This window comes from Nannospalax galili, unplaced genomic scaffold (assembly GCF_000622305.1).
Source record: "Nannospalax galili isolate Female #2095 unplaced genomic scaffold, S.galili_v1.0 scaffold288, whole genome shotgun sequence".
In the NCBI taxonomy this organism is placed as follows: domain Eukaryota; kingdom Metazoa; phylum Chordata; class Mammalia; order Rodentia; family Spalacidae; genus Nannospalax; species Nannospalax galili.
The window spans coordinates 875,745-887,023 of NW_008357996.1; the positions used below are offsets into that span (position 1 = coordinate 875,745).

Here is an 11,279-nt window from a genome sequence, read left to right on the forward strand (position 1 = left end):
CACTCTGAGGGATCCAAAAACTCTGGCCTCTACAAGAACCTGCACTCACATGTAATTACCCATATACAGACATACATATATACATGTAATTAAAAAATAATGAAATCTTTAAAAAATAAACCCTAAGAATCTTAAACTAAGATTTAGGGTTTGGTTCTTAGTTTGCTTGTCTTTTTGCTTGTCCATTCTATCACATGAGGCCTCTTCCCACAGTGGGAAGTGCTAATGCCCAACGTTGATCAGCCAATACCTTCTGTCCGCTGGAGAAGGAAACTACTTCTCTTGTAACACCAACACGCTACCATATTCTAAGAGTTTCCACTCCAGTCCTTCTCTGGGGTCCTTCTGAGATCTTATCTGTCTCAACCCTAGTTTCATGATTTTAACTTCATGATTCTTGATTTGAAAAACACATACTAGAGCTTCCAGCCTGTAGGATTGTTGTTAAAACATTTAAGTAGATAATTCGAGAGTACAGTACCTAACAGAAGACTCAGTAAATGGTTTGGAACTTTTTTTTTTTTTTGAGTCAAGGTCTCCCCAGCTGGCCTAGAACTTGGTATGTACGTACCAGGCTGACTTCAGTCTCACAGAGATCTGCCCACTTCTGCCTCTCAAGTGCTGGGATTAAAGGCATGTGTCACCACACCTGGCAAGACTCAATAAATTATTATGTCACCATCACTGTGACCAAAAATATGCCTATGAGACCTTTATCCTTTATCTTAGGAAAATGTGTGAAAGAAAAAGTCCTCCATAGGTAACTAGAGGTATAGGAAGTAGACAAGAAGGCCACATTGAATATAAGGTATGTGCCAAGCCAGTCTTCTAAATACTTAACAAGAATTAACTCATTCATCTGGCCCTTGAAGAATTGGGTACCTAGAGGTGAATGACCTTGCCTCAGTCAGACCATATGACTGAGCAAAGAAGGAACATGTGGCCACCAGGAATGGCAGTTTAGTATATCCCATTCCCTGTTGGTCCCCATTGGCAGAGAAGACTCTGATCCCTCAGGGCCATTGTAGTTTACATGTGCCCTTTAAACTGTTAATCCTACCTCTGGGTTCTAGTCCTAAGGAAGAAAACCAAGACCAGAAATAGTATGTGTTTGAGAGGGCTGTTCTTGAAGCCTCATTTATAATAACAAGAAGCTGGGATCTCCTTGAAGGAAGACCATTAAGCCTTCACAGCAATAGACAATGGCTGCCAGGACTTTATAGCATGCAGTTGCTCATGGAATGAGGTGAAGTGGAGAAATGATACAAATTTATGTACCCATGGTTACAACTATGTAAAATAGTACTTGCAAGTGGAAGAGATCAACAGAGAATGTGTATAAGAATAAAGATGGAACTGGGCTATGACAAGGTCTGTGTCAAGTTTTAGAAACACTGTTTGCAAACCAACATACATTCAGTAATGATGACTGCTAATGGAGACTAGTGGGAACTGTCTATACCACACTGTAATTGCTGTAGTGGTTTTACTGGAGAGCAATGGAATCCTTCAGAGAAGGTGACAGTTAACACCATTGATGATTTGACTTCCTTACTTAACGGTGACTTCAGATGACTTTCATCCTCACATTAGAAAGAGTGATTGGTACTTCTAGAACAGTTTAGAATGATCTTCCTGATGACCATAAACAGGATCCTGCCACATGGGTATCATCCATTAAACTGGAAGAAACCATCCACGCAAAGCATGCTTTTGGTGTCTAAGATCCACTTTGTAAAAACTATTGGACAAAATAAAATATCCTCCTTGCCTTTATGAAGGAATATTTCCTCAGCCTAAAAAATAATTGAATACCTAAACTGACTGACCAGTATTTTGAGGTTACTTTTCTCTATCATCTCCTATAACATTTTTTTTAAGTGCTCAGGTACCATAAATAAACAGTGGCTGTTAATTCTCATCACTCTAATTCTGCCTGCCACCTCACCACAATTTCACATGCATGCCCTTCATAACCAGGGAGCATTCGCACTGCTTTGAGAAATAGTTTTGGAGAGAGAGGGTGATGATGGTTCAAGTAGCTCTGCTTGCCTCATTCTCAGGTTACCTGTTTTGGTTTCATTTCGTTTGGTTTTGGTTTTGGGTTTTGCTTTTTTTTTAATGTGTATGAGTGTATTGCCTGCATGTGTGTAAGTGTACCCGTGTCATGCAGAGGCCACAGAGGCCAGAAGAGGGTGTCAAATTCATTGTTAGTCACCATGTAGGTGCTGGGAATTGAATCCAAGTCCTCTGGAAGAACAGCAAGTGTTCTTAATTGGGTTACCTGTTTTAAAATGAGAATGGTCAATGGTTTTTGCAAATAGTCCTCATATAGTCCCACCCTCAGGCCCTGACCATTTAAACATCTCCTTTTTCCTGTAATCTTTCAGAGAAATGAACAGATACACGGAATCCCCTATTCTGTTGGGAAAATGGTGTAAGGGCACAGTGAGAGTGTCCCGGGCTCAGAGCATGTACCAAGAGTGTTGCTAATAGTGCCGCCGTTTATACACCTTCAAACACACCTCCAAAGGCAGGCTGGGAGATGCTGCAGAGGTGATTCTCCCCTGTAGCCATAGCCTTCAATACTATGCCTATTCTCAAGCTCAATCAAACCTGGATGCCTTTTCTGCAGGCCTCTGTGTGATATGTTTGATATATTAGGTTGTTATTTAATCCAACTATATATCAAACATATTCCTACAGTGTCTTGCCCTGTCTCCGGGGGTTCCTAACAAAGTTAGAAGGGAACAGGAAAGAATATGTTAAGAATCACAAGTAGATTTAAAAATGGAGTACTCATTTTGTTATGTTTCATTCCATTTCTCCTTTTAGCCTTTAAAGACCTGTGTATTATTTCTTTTCTGTTGCTGTGATAGGATGCCCTGACAAAAAAGCAACCTAAGGGATAGAGGATTTATTTTGGTTTACAGTTACAGAGAGGATACAGTCCATCATGGTGGGAAGAGAGTGAGGCTGGCCTGGCAGCCAGGAAGCAGAAAGAAACCAGGAAATGGGGCTAGGCTAGAAACCTAGCCCCTCAAAGCCCAGTAGCATACTTCCTCCAGCAAGACCCCACCTCCTAAAGGTTGCATAACCTTTCCAAAGAGCACCACCAGCTGAAGACCAAGGGTTCAAACACATGAGCCTATGGGAGACATTTCATATTCAAACCACAATAACTTGTTTTACCACATAGTTAGTTTATATAAAAACAAATCATAATTCTTGATGCTTCTTCAGAGCTTGAGATATTTTATATAGCTTAGTTGTATGCAGTGATGAATATGTAAGGAAAATGTTCAGTGGAAAAAAAATGGAAAATTTCAGCCCATGTCTATAATGTGGGATAAAGGTAAAGGCTGTAACTTGCAAGCATATCTAGACTGACTTTTTTTTTTTTTTTGGTTCATTTTTATCCTGATTCTCAATTTAAAAGTTAGTGATTTGGAGCCTGAGAATGTAGCTCTTGATCAGCTTCTTGCCTTGCATGTATAAAGCCTCGGATTTGATCCCTAGTACTCAGGGGTACATGTGCACATATACATATACCAACACACAGTAATTTAAAAAAATTGTTTTTATTTTATGCATATGAGTATATTGCCTACATGTGTGTAAGTGTACCCATGTCATGAAATGCCTGCAGAGGTCAGAAGAGGGCGTTGAATCCCCTGGAACTGAAGTTATGGACAGTTGTTAGCCACTATGTAGGTGCTGGGAATCAAACCTTGGTCTTCGCAGCCAGTGCTCTTAACAACTGAGCCATCTCTCCAGCCCCAATATACACAGTAATTTTTGTAATCAAGTTTTCAGTGCAAAAAAAATCAAGGGACACAAAATTATAACTTTCCACTCATAGGAACAAATATAAACCATGTTGGCTGTGCCAGCTATATAGATGGTGAGTCATTAGGCTTTATACAAACCTCAACTGGGACCAAATATATCTAATAACGAGATTATGATGTGAACTGTGCTCTGTCTGTTGAATTTCCTGTTGTAGGAGCTTGTGAGCAGAGGTTGATAGTATTTAGAAAAAGGCAAGAATCAGGGAGTAATTCCATAGTCTAATTGGCTGTGGCAGGAAGTTTGGGATTATGACCGAGAAAACATTCTTTCTGGTATATATCAGCCTTCTTTGGTTGTTTTGACCACTTCCCATAAATGAGCCTATGAAGTATGTGTGAGTTCATTCTGAGTTCTCTCACCCAAAGACTTTATGAACACTGCCTTCTGGAAGGAGCACTGCTGTGCTCATTAGTCCAGTTTTTTAGAGGAGAAAAGAACTCTTTTAATTAGTGCTCCTGAATATATGGATGAATGTACCCCTCACCTCACAGGGGGTGGGCCAAGTAGTTTAACCAAGGCTGTTAGAGAAGGACTCTGAAGGTACCTAAAAGCCACTGCCGGCATGGATGTGTAACAACGGGTCACAGACAGCAGCAACAGGAGACAGTGGCACAGGTAGGGGATATTCAGAGTTGGAGTCCTGGCTACCAGAATTGTGAAATGACACCTGTTTGGGGGGTCCTTTATCATTGACAAGGACCCTGTGTCATCAGGTGCTTGGCTGAGTAGGTTTCAAGAGCCAACTCTAGAGCTTGGGAATACTAAGTATACTTACAGTTGTTTAACTGAGATGATAAATGGCCATGTGAAAGAAACAGGAAATTATTACAATTTTTTTTCAGAAAGTATGGTTTTGAAAGGTCTTTCAGATGAAGCTCATTTGTTTAAAGTGATGGGATTTTCATGCTTCTTTTGGTAACTTTGCTGTTGACCGGCATTCCCTTGTCACTGACTAATATGGTGAGTGGAAAAAGGCAGCCTTAGGTGTTTTATAAAGAGGAAAACAAACATGGCTTTTTCTGAGTGGCTAAACTATAGGCTTGGAGCTCATATGCCAATTGTTGGTCACTTCAAAAGATGTATAGAATGTGGACACTTAAGAGTGTAGACAGCATGTTCCCAGGTGACTCTATCAGATCTTTGTGAAACCCTTCTAGAGATTCCTAAGATGAGCCAAATGTATCTCATTTAGTATTTGAAAGAATTCTGTAGTCCATACTTCCTATTCAGGTGCCCCGTCCCTTTTTGGGGAGCATGGCAGAATCCTGAAGAATATTTTTCCATCAGACTGAAAGTGATTATAAAATTGTCTCAGTGGTATTACTTTTCCTTTTGAAAATAAGCAGCAAAAAAGTAAGCAATGTATGTTACGGGAAAACCATTCCCAAGGAACTAACTATGCAAGTTTGGATCTTTTCCAACAGATGCTACATGAACTAAATTCTTTATTGTACATCTGGATGTGGAGGTGGTACCTACCCAGCCACAACTGTCAGCTAGGCAGCAATGGTTGTTCCCTGTGCCACCCTGCTGTCCCTGAGACTGAACTGTTTGAAGGGGAGTGGCAGAGCCAGGGAAGCTGTCCAAGTCTGGGCTCTAAGCAGTCCCAGTTGTTCTGGGAGATTTGCCCTGTTTTCAGAACTAGTCAGGATGGGCTAGGTCCTGTAGCCAACACTTCCATGGGTCCTCCAGAAAACAAGCTGATGTAGCTTTTTCACAGTTGGCCAAGATTTCCTCCCAAGGCACCTCTCAGGTCAAAACCAGAAGCAAGCCAGTAGCAGCCAAACTCGGCACAAGTTCCACTCACTCAGGCGTCCAACTGGCAGGAAAGTGCTTCATTCATGTTATGAGAGTTCTAAGTGTTAGCCTTTTCTTCCCCCCCTCAAGGACATATAAATTATACATAAAATGTTCATACTTTTTTTTTTTTTTTTGGTCTTTTTAAGACAGGGTTTCCCTGTAGACCCAGCTGGTCTGGAACTCTCTATGTAGATCAGGCTGGCCTTGAACTCACAGCCTGCCTCTGCCTCCCAAATGCTGGGATTAAAGGCATGTACCACCACACAAGGCAAAATGTTCACACTTTAAAAGAATAAATTGTATCCACAGAATTTCTAACTGATACAATGGTGTTTTATAGCCACTATTCTGAGAGGGGAAACAATATATGAACTGAAGGGAGGGCGGTACCTTGAACCACTCTTTGGTACACTAGCTGGTTGTGAGAAAAATGGCTTTAGGGTTCTCAAAACAAAAAGTCAGGTGTGAGCCAACAAAATGGTTTTGTAGGTAAAAGTGCTTGTTGCACAAGCCTGATGACCTTTGTTCAATCCCTGGGTCCTATGGTGGAAAGAGAAAACTGGCTCCTGAAAGTTTTCCTCTAACTTCTACACATGTGTACATGCATGTGGGCACACATACACATATGCACACAACAATAATAACAATGATAATGATAACAACATTTTTTAAGTCAAGTATCATCAGGACTGGAGATATAGCTCAATTGGTAGAGTGCTTAACATACATGATGTCCTCAGTCCAATTCCTAGCATCCCATAAACCAGGCATGGTGATACATGCCTGTAATCTCAGCACTAGGAAGAGAAAAAGAGAATCACAAGTTCCACACCATCATCTACACAGCAGATTCAAAGCCAGCCTGTGATGCATGAGACCCTGTCTGAAGAATACAACAGAAAAAATGAGATATCTTAACAGAGGCTGTCTCTAAGAGGGAGACAGCAGTCAGGGCCATTCACTGTGAGCATAATTCAGAGTGGGTAGAAGGAGGAACATGGAACCAAATGCTCTCCCTGCCCACACTTGCACAGAGGACACCAGGGAGTGTGAGTGGGTCAATAAAAACACAACAGGAAGTAGACAGGACTCCTGAGAGCGGACAAGGAAATACACTTCCTATTTTTTTTTTTAGTCAATGCCTTAGAAAAATTTAATATGACACAGAAACATGTCCAAGCTAAAGACCAGAGAAAACTGATGAACTAGCACATATATAAGGACAATGCAGAGCCAGAAGTCACATGTCACACAGTATGGAGTAGTGACCAATGTCTGAGTTGGCCATTGCTGAATCTGGTGCAGTACCCATCTATACCATGTGTTCCAAGTTGCTTCCTTTATCCCCTGCTTTGTGTTTTTTGTTTATAACCAGGGTATAATCAGAAAGGGGAGGCGGAATCTTCAGTGGATCTATGAGTGCAACACAAGATTCAAACAGACTATCTTAGTGTGAAACCTGGGGAAAAAAAATCAAAAACCACTAAAAAGTATATAGAGCCCTGAAGATGTAGTTCAGTGGTAGATTATTTACCTCACATTTGCAAGACCCTGGGTTCACTTCCTAGTACAAGGGGCAAATAAATTAGTAGGAGAAATAATAGTGAGCTTAGTTGTTACTCATTCTTGAGCATCTGCTATGAGCTTGGTCATGCTTCACATATACAAATCACTTACAGCAATCCTGTCCACTGGGTTAGAGGAAATGAAGAATGAGTTGCTGCAAAAGTTATATTCTCAGAATTCCGCAAAGACCAAAACGTAAGATAAAAATGGAAAGGCCTCCCCTTTCCCTGCTTTCCCCTCTCCTGCTCCAGTGGACCCTCTGGATCCTGAAATTTGAGACATATCTAAGCAAAAGCCAGACCTTCAAGTTCACTTGTGAGCATGGGAAGTGAGTTGGTAGGAAGCCAGCACAAAGCACATGCTTTCCCAGTGGTTCTCTAACTTTAGACCGTGGGCCCTACAGAAGACCAGCAAACAGGAAGCCATCAGCCAAAGGACACTCAGACTTCTCCCTGGAAGCTAGCAAGCAGCCTAGGGTGAGGACAACCCATCCTCAGCTACCGTCAGCCAGACTGCCCAGAAAAGACAAGGCTCAGAGCTGGTAGTGACCCAGGCTTCCCAGTGAAGGAGACTGGAGAAAGGGACGTTGCACCCAGGGATGAGAGGGATGAGAGAGACTCTGCACCTTCGTTAGGTCATCCTCCCTACATCCGTTAGTTGTCTTCCCAATGCCAGTTGAAGTGAGAGTGCCTTTTAGTACAATGCCCATGTTTATGTCTGTGTGCATAACTAATTGACAGAAACTAAATGCTAGTTAAGAGATGGGTGCAGAGTATATGAATTACCACGTCTTAAGCAGGGCAGAGAGGCCTGATCTTGGCTTTGTGTGCATAGTCCCCATGGCTCAAAAATCGGCACTGAGTGACAGGGATGCTTGCTGTGTGCACTTTGTTTTTAAGCCAAGGTCTCAAGTATATGTAGGCTGAGGATGATCTTAAACCTCTGATCCTACTGCCTCTACTTCCTGAGTGCCAAGATTCCAGGTGTGCACCACCACATCTGGTTTATGCAGTGCTGGCAGTCAAACCCAGGGCCTTGTGCATGTTAGACAAAAGCTACCAACCAACCTTCATTTCTTCTGTTATTGCCTTCTGACTGAACCCTGGAACTTGGGAGCTTCCTTTGAATGGATACATTCATTCATTCAACTGACATTCATCACATACACACCTCTGCCTATTTTTGTATTGGATAAGTATAAATTGAATAAAATCCTTAGTGTACCCTGGAGCAGATCACAGGCTAGTGGGATGAGGTTAACCAGTGCTTGTTTTCCATAGAGTAGCTCTCAATCACCTCCCTTAGAAATAAGTTCCTGAGTCTTACCCAGGCCTACTGAGGTACAATCTGCATCTTCAGCCAAGTCCTTGGGTGATTCTCAGAAGGGCCACCTCCCAAGCCTATGCCTTTTAAAGTCACTGTCTTCCCTGGATGCCTCTAATCATAGAGAAATGTAAGCAGTCATATTCTGGGATCAATTCATACCCTGCATTTCTTACTACATTTATTTATTTAATTATTATTATTTATTTATTGTGTGTGTGTTTGTGTGTGTGTGTTTACACGTGTGCCACAGCACTTATGTGGAGATCAGCAAACAGCTTTTGGGAATCACTTCTCTCCTTCTACCACATGGGTCCTGGGGATCAAACTTAGTCATCAGGCTTGAAAGCAAGTACCTTTACTGCTGAGCCATCTCCCCAGGCCCAATCATGCTGTTTAGACAGTAATTTTAACAATCCTAGTGGCTCTTTCAGTTGTTGAGGGAAATAACTCAGAAGTGATCATCTGTATGTACTCAGCTTTCCATAGCCAGATGCAAGTCCAACTGCCATGAGTCAGGTCACAGCAAAAAGTCTCAGTTAATTAGCAAACTGACAACTCAGCCTGTCTGAGGAAGCAATAGGAACAAGAGCCTTGTGTGAGGGGCGCTTTATGGTGCCTGGTCTGCAGATTCTCTGCCAGGAGCCCCTGGTCACTGTTCCACATGCTGTTCTTCTGTCTCCCAGCTCTGAGGGAACTGTTCTCTAAACACATCCTACATATTCATTTTGATTCTTTTTATGCAGAACAATCCTCCAAAAACCAATACTTTCTCTTTTTACCATATGGTCAAAGTATGTCTTCTCACCAGGCATCGTGGCACACCTTTAATCCCAGCACTTGGGAGATGGAGGCAGGTGGATCTCTGTGAGTTTGAGGCCACCCTGGTCTCCATAGTGAGTTCCAGACCAGCTGGGGCTACAGGGAGACCCTGTCTCAAAAAGACAAAAAAAAAGGATGTGTTCTCCTCTCCCTCCTTCTGCCCTCCCTTCCCTCCCCTGTTCTGCCAGCCAATAGCACTGGGGTAATAAGACTACAGGCCAATGTTGAGCCTTTCAGCAATTCTACTCAGTTGGAGGACATCCCATTTTCTTCTAGGCTAAAAGTGCCACTGTGTGTTTTCAGCAGGACAGGTGAATAGGGTGAGCATTTCCTCCCGGTGACACCCATGGCATGGAGAAAGACAGAGTTCCAGTAGACAGTCATGACACTCTACCCAGGCCAGAGCATCTAAGCATCTGCCCTGCATGCCTGTGGGCATGGCAGCTAAGCTTAATAAACCTTTCTTGGGGGAAACTCTTCTAATCTGAACAGTATCTCTGAAGATAAGACTTTGTACTATGTCTGGTTTTATAAACTATTTTTTTGTATGAGTGTATTGCCTTCATGTATGTAAGTGCAGGGCCCACAGAGGTCAGAAGAGGATGTTGGATCCCCTGAAACTGGAGTTACAGATGGTTGTTCGCCACCATGTAGGTGCTTGGAATCGAACCCTGGTCTGCTGCAAGAGCACTGAGTCATCTCTCTAGCCCCTCTACTGGGCCTGTTTTAAGGTCCAGAGATATTATAGGAAGAAAAATGGGAATCCATCAAAAAAATACTTCTAAGTTGTATACTTAAAAAGCTCTGAAGCTACAGAAAGCATAGAATCCCTTCAGATCAGTTGTGAGGGGATGGTTCATTCAGACCTGTATTTGCTAAACCATTTCATTATAAGGAAATTTCATTTTCATGAATCTTAAAATTGGGGAAATCCTAATCTGATAGATGGGCATTCTATGATGTAGAGTGGGATCAGGCTCCAAGGCTACCCAGCTCAAGAGTCTGAGACACTTGGGGAGTTACCACAGATTTTCATTTCCTCATCAACAAAATAAGGAGGAGCCTCCTTTGGCCTCAAAAATGATGATCACCCTAGTGGCTTAATCTGTGTGTGCTTCACTTTCTTTTGCAGAAGGAAATTTCAGAAAAGCTCTTAATCTCAAGGTCATTAAATGAATATATACATATATACTCATATATATTTTTCTATGTGTGTATATAAACCTAATTTCATATATTTCGTACGTATGCATACAAGTATCTTTTATGCCACTGTCTTATAATGAGTCATTTTTGTAGTTCAGTAAACAAATTCTAGACTCTTCCAACATGAAATGAACCTGGTAGAGCTGAATCCATTTCTAGCCTGAATACTCTTTGAGCAAGACTTTTTTCAGAAATAAGAAAACATATACCAGCTGTCTTTCAGAACTTACTCGCATACTACTGTCATTCTTTGGGTTCAGTCGAAGTGGGTTTAAATCTTATTTTTGATAGTATGAGTTGTAAAAAAGAAATGGAATTGGTATGTCTCATGGTTTGAGGTATGGCTATCAAGAACAGGGACCAAGGAGCTAGGGAGATGGCTCAGTCAGCAAAATATTTGTTGTGCAATTTGTTGTATGAAGACCCAAGTTCAGTCCCAAGAGCCACATTTTTAAAAAAGCCAGTCCTGGTGGCATACACATGTAACTCCAGACATAATTGTGGAAGTAGAGACAAAAGGATCTTGGGGCTAGCCAAATCAACAAGTCCGAGGGCAATGAGAGACCCTGACTCAAAAAACAACACAAGGTTGATGGCTGCTGAGATGTGACACTCAAGGTTGTGTAAACACACACACACACACACACAAAATGGGGATCTGGGAATGAATTGTATCCATCCTACCTAATGTTCCATAAAGCCTGTTTGCA

The 11,279-nt window shown here is 41.9% G+C and overlaps 1 protein-coding gene across 7 annotated transcripts in view; it reads left to right on the top strand.

Annotated features, from left to right (window-relative positions):
• Tln2 (talin 2) overlaps positions 1 to 11,279 on the top strand; it is a 488,380-nt gene that overhangs the window by 463,795 nt on the left and 13,306 nt on the right. The gene's annotated exons all lie outside the window — the stretch shown is intronic.